Genomic DNA, 6,000 nt, shown 5'->3' with positions numbered 1-6,000 from the left:
TCAGGTCCAACAGTTCCCTAAGGCTAAAGTCTCTTAGAGAACAAGTTGAGCCTAGGGGCATGGCTGTCCCTGGCCATGCTTCACTGCAGATGCTCCTGCACCAAACCCTCTGGGCTCCACATCAGTGGCTTGCTGCCCCACCACTTCTCTAAGCAGCTCTCCTTGCCACCTCAAGTGTCCTTGGTGGTAGAGAGGTCCCCTTCTGCCGGGGTTCCAGACCCCCTGGTGAGAGCAGGTTGCTCCTTGCCAGTTCAACTAACCTGTACCCCCAGAGCTATTGTGGTTCAAAAATGAACCCCAGTGCTCTGTAGCCCTTGTGGGGTTCCCGGCTTCCTCTTCAGCCCAGCTTCCATGTCTTCCTTCTGCCCACTCTCAGTGCCTTCCCTCTGAAGATCTGTATAAAGCATGCCACTTGTCTCAGTCCCTCCGTGGGAGCTGTTTCACTTGTCTGCATCTAGTTGGCCATCTTGCCCTCCCATCCCGAAAGATCACATTCTTTGCTGGCTTTTTAAAGTTTAGAGAGGCAGGAGAAGACAGCAATTTCTGTCAGTTATTTCTAGGCTTTTAGCAGGTCCTGGGGTCTTAGCCATTGATCTACCAACACCTGCTAGTCACAGAGCCATAGAGGCTGGGCCTCTAGGATCAGAGGACACAGAGCACCCAAAAAAGAAATGTTGACTAGAGAACTCCACCCACCTTTCCTTCAGATAAATTTTTTCCTACAATCTGAAATTATACACAAAAATTACTGAAATATTTTACTGCTTTTGGAAATGCCAAGTACAGATGTGTTAGTGGTAGCAACATTTCAAACTCAGGTAGATCAAAACCTTCCAAAAGTGTAATGACTCTGAAAAAGGTTCATTGTAAAGAGAAAGAAAAATGGCTTCACATAAGACATCTAAAGACACAGAGAGCCTTTAAGAGAGTTCAGTGTGAGTGGGCAGAAAAGGGAGTTTAATAAAATTTTTAAGTACAGATCAAATAACTACTATGGTTGGGAACTGCGTAAGAAATTAGCATACGGAGAGGAAGTAATTTGTGATATTACAGAGGACTTTATAGTCTAGTAGGAAAAGACAGCAAAGGAAAGAATACATTATATTTTTAAAACAGGATAGCTAATTTCAGCTAGTTCCAATCCCCACAACGACTTACATTTAATGTTTGTCTATGAAAGTGAGAGAGAAAACTTTACAATGCATGGAGTCAAAGTGCGGTGAGTTATACAAAGAGAATGCAGGAACACATTGCTTTCATAGCAAGCCATGTGCTATTTTAAATAAAGATGATGTATGACTAACCTGGAATCAATGTGAATACAGATAAAACCTATTCATTTCACTTGGTAATTCTATGCCTGATACAACCCTTGCTGAATATTTATCGTTTGAATGCAGAATACTGTTTTGCCAATGCTCAGTGTACAAACAATAAATACAAACATTGCCGCCCTCACTATTTTTCTCTTATTCTTGCTGTTGCTTTTCCAGGACTAGGATAAATGATAGCAAAGACCCACCTCACAGTTCACGCAACATGGTAAAGGAAGCATAAATCCCTAAGATACCATTGCTAACAATCTCTAAAAGAAGTAAATGGCCCATGGATCCTTTAAATGTTTCAAGTACAGCAGTTGAATGAATATGAGTCATACATTAAATGGGATCATTTGGAAGGATGAATGGATTTTTAAGGTGAAAGGGGTTTCTCATCCAAGGTTGGTAGACAGAGGTATGCAAATATTCTTTCCTTCTACATTTTGCAGTATTAAGATAGTTGTGAATGTGTCACAGTTCATTTCAGCATGAGCCCCCAGTGAATTGCAAAATGTAATCCTCCAAATCAACCCTCTCCTCAAGGGTCATGAAGCAAACTGACTTTGTATTGGTGGTCTCAGTAGAGCCAGAGAGTTTTTTTTATGGTTATTTTAGTAGCAGAGCTGGAGGCAAGAGAGATATAATACTGAAGTAGTAGATTCCATAAGTCAGTATTATACAATCCAAATTATTTTTTTGGGGCAAAGATGGAGCCAGATCTTCTGTCATCCTTGATGATTCTTTCTTTATATCCGATACATAAACAATCTCCATATCCTGTATCTATTGCACCTCCAGATTATCTTTGAAACTCGTCTGCTTATCTCTTTCACTGTTGTCACCACTGTGCTTCACTGGACCAGCGTCTTGAAATACTATATCAGACACATAATTGAATTTCTTATCTCAAGGCCTGCTCCTTCTTAAATCTTTCCCCCACATATGAGCATAATAATACATTGGCTGTCTGATTTGTCATTCCACAGTTCCACACTTCTAGGGTTTCCTATTGTTTTGTAGACACTGCACACTCCTCAACATGGCATTTAAAAAGCCCTTCATGACTACAAACTACTCTATTATTGTAGCAGAGGACAATGATGGAAATGGATAGAATATTTAAAGAGATCACCTGTCCATGAGCATACTATATTGAAGTGAGAAGAAAATCAACCCCAAAATCATGCCACATACACTTTGGAATGCACCACATAATTTGGATCATACATGAGCTTCCCTTTTGTATTCTTCTTTTGTTCATGCCCAGAAAGGGAGTCAGGAGGCAGTGTTGGGACTTGGGATGTCTGTGCTATGTGACACAAGAAGATAAGTGACATTCTTGATGTCCAACTTCCACTATTTTAGAAAGTGTAGTGGAAACTTGTGTGCAAAGATTTAAAATCTTAAAAAAATACCGAGTTCCTGAAATTCAATAAAATATTTTTATTAATTTAAAATAAATAAATATATAAATAAAAGCCCTTCAAATGTGAATTTTACTTACTCTTCAAACCCATGTCCACAATATCACCCATCTTGTACTCTGTGCTAATCACTCCCAAATTATTACCTTTTTTTTTTTTTTTGAGATGGAGTCTCACTCTGTAGCCCAGGCTAGAGTGCAGTGGCATGATCTTGGCTCACTACAACCTCCACCTCCTGGGTTCAAACAATTCTCCTGCCTCAGCCTCCCGAGTAGCTGGAAATACAGGTGCCCACCACTACACTCGGCTAATTTTTTTGTATCTTTTTTTGATAGAGATGGAGTTTCACCGTGTTAGCCTGGATGGTCTAGATCTCCTGACCTTGTGATCTGCCCACCTCAGTCTCCCAAATTGCTGGGATTACAGGCATGAGCCACCACATCTGGCCAAATTATTACCATTTCTATATTTATTCTTCCCATCCTTCTACTTTTGACTGGTCCCTATTTCACCTTATTCCATACCAATCTTTCAAAATGTTCCAACTTAGAATTCATTTAGTCTAAAAAGATTTCTCAGAGTATGCAAGGTTAAGTAAGGTAACTGTACTATATGACCTGAAGATACCCTGTACTTCTCTCACCGGAGCATTTATTATGCCATATTGTTACCGCATGGAGATCTTCTATAGAGCAAGCTCCACATCTGTCTTGTTCGCTGTGATATGCTCAACACTCATAGCACTGAGTGCCTGGATTAATACATTTTGTTGAATTGAATGAGCGAGGTAAGCCACAGTGGAAAAACTCTGATTCCTTGGCCTTCAGGGCAGACATGCTGAGAAGAAAAAAAAAATGCAACAAATACAATATCTACAGTACCCGTGTCTGCATCATTGAATCCTATCAGTATTTGAAGCTTCTAGGCACAGTTAAAGATATTCATTTGTGATGTCTTCCCTGACACTTCAACTCAAAGTAATGTTTCTTTCCTCTGAACCACAATTATCTATTTTACGTGGTGCTCAATTTCTCTAGGATCATCTCAAGTCATGCCAGGTCATTCATGAAAATTCTATTTGATCAATCAATAAAAAAATGAAAGTCATCTTTGTTAAGTTATGTGCCTTTGTTTTTATCCGAGGCCATAACTAACAAGTCTGAGTCTCTCTGGTTGGCCTCCTACCCTCTCATAAAAATGCAATGTACTTTGTGAATAGTGTAATTTATTGTAGAAGTCAGTTGGTGGTTTTCAATTCTAACTACATGTTTGAATTAGGTAGGGAGCTCTAAGTACCTTCCCAAACCAAGTAAATTTAAATACTTGTATTAGTCTACTTTTACACTGCTATAAAGAATTACCTGAGACTGGATAATTTGTAAAGAAAAGAGTTTTAATTGGCTCACATTTCCACATGGCTGGGGAGGCCTCAGGAAACTTACAATCATGGTGGAAGGCAAAGGGAAAGCAAGGCTCGTCTTACATGGAAGCAGGAAAGAGAGAGAGCAAGCGGGGAATTGCCACACACTTTTAAACCATCAGATCTTGTGAGAACTCTACCACAAGACAGCACTAGGGGGATGGTGCTAAATCATTAGAAACTGCCCCCATGATCCAATCACCTTTCACCAGGCTCCACTTTCAGCATATGGGAAACACAATTTGACATGAGATTTGGGTGGAGACACAGAGCCAAACCATATCAATCCTTAAGTATGGGATCCAGACTTCTGTATTTTTTCAAAAGCGTTCCAGAAATTCTGTAAAAGCTTCAAACAATTGCTTTAGATGAGGAGTCAGCAAACTTTTTCTATAAAGGGTCAAATAATAAATATTTTAGACTTTATAGGTCATATGGTATCTCTCACAACAACTGAACTCCACTGTTATAACCTGGGTATGTACAAACAATAGATAAATGAAATGATAGTAGTTGTATACCAATAAAATATTATTTATAATAACATGTGGGGGACCAGATTGGACACACAGGTCATAGTTTGTCAACCTCTGAATAGTATAATTCTATAACTTCTTCCACGCTAAATGACTTTGTGCTGTTTTATTTTCCATTTTCTTATGAAAGAACACGATTGTTTCACTAAAACAGTTAATTTGCCAAAAACAAGGCTTACTAGAATTTGACAGAAAACTTTCAGAATGTGATTCAGAACTGTCATGGAGAATGTTCCATATATATAATTTATATAATTAAATATACATATAACTTATATATAATTCATATATGTTCTATTTGTGTGTGTATATATATATATAATTTATAAAAGTATGCTAAATTGCCATGAATTTTCATAATGTCTTTCAAAGCATGACCTTCAGGTCATATAGTACAGTTAACCTTACTTAGCCTTGCATACTCTGAGAACACTCTATTCAGTTACAACAAGTATTGATTGGGAAGTAATATTAAAAAGAATACCCATGTTCTCCCCTTTATTTATGTATTCCAAAGGAAAACAGTAAAACACATCTGTTGCTGGGGTGGAGATAGCAATGAAAGCTCAAGCAGAACTGAAACAGCCCATTATCTGCAGAATCATGTCCACAAAGGCATCTCAGAAGACTAACCACAGCAACACCAATGGACTGTAAACTACATTGTTGTATTACAGCCCAGGTTCATGAAGTTTTATAATGCAGATGAAGAAAAACATGAAATAATGCTGAAGATGAGATATACAGAAATTCTATTCCCCTAAAAGTTGTTACTGCCTGTAGAAAAGGAATTTGAGATGAGTTTCTAGGACTGAGATTTAGATGATTTAAACTGCTAAAGATTTGTACAGATATCAAAGAGGTTAACCCAAGTCAACCATGATGTGAAATAACCACTTTGTATAATTATTTTGATAATAACCAGTTTTCAACTTTTGAAAAGTTTACAATAACACACAATAAGGTCAGATTTTATCTGATTTCTTTCTTCAAGGATGACAACAAAAACTACCCCACTATCATTAATCAGGCCTGAAAACAATTTGATATAAATATTTTGTGAAAGCAAGTGACCACTAACAGCTTTAAGAGAAGCAACCTTAAGACAATATATACCCAAAATGTGGACTATGACAACTGGAGTACTTCTTAAGAATGCTTATTTCTGCATTTGACCCCAGTTCTGAAAGATTGTCTAGTGGTTCCCAATGAATATTATGCATCCAAATTTGAGATTCGCAGCTTTAGAGACAGCATACTATCATGCAAAGAAAATCATCAGCCCCAAAACCTGAATTCTA

The sequence above is a fragment of the Symphalangus syndactylus genome, chromosome 21, assembly GCF_028878055.3.
Source record: "Symphalangus syndactylus isolate Jambi chromosome 21, NHGRI_mSymSyn1-v2.1_pri, whole genome shotgun sequence".
In the NCBI taxonomy this organism is placed as follows: Eukaryota; Metazoa; Chordata; class Mammalia; order Primates; family Hylobatidae; genus Symphalangus; species Symphalangus syndactylus.
Note: the sequence above shows the minus strand (reverse complement) of the source record.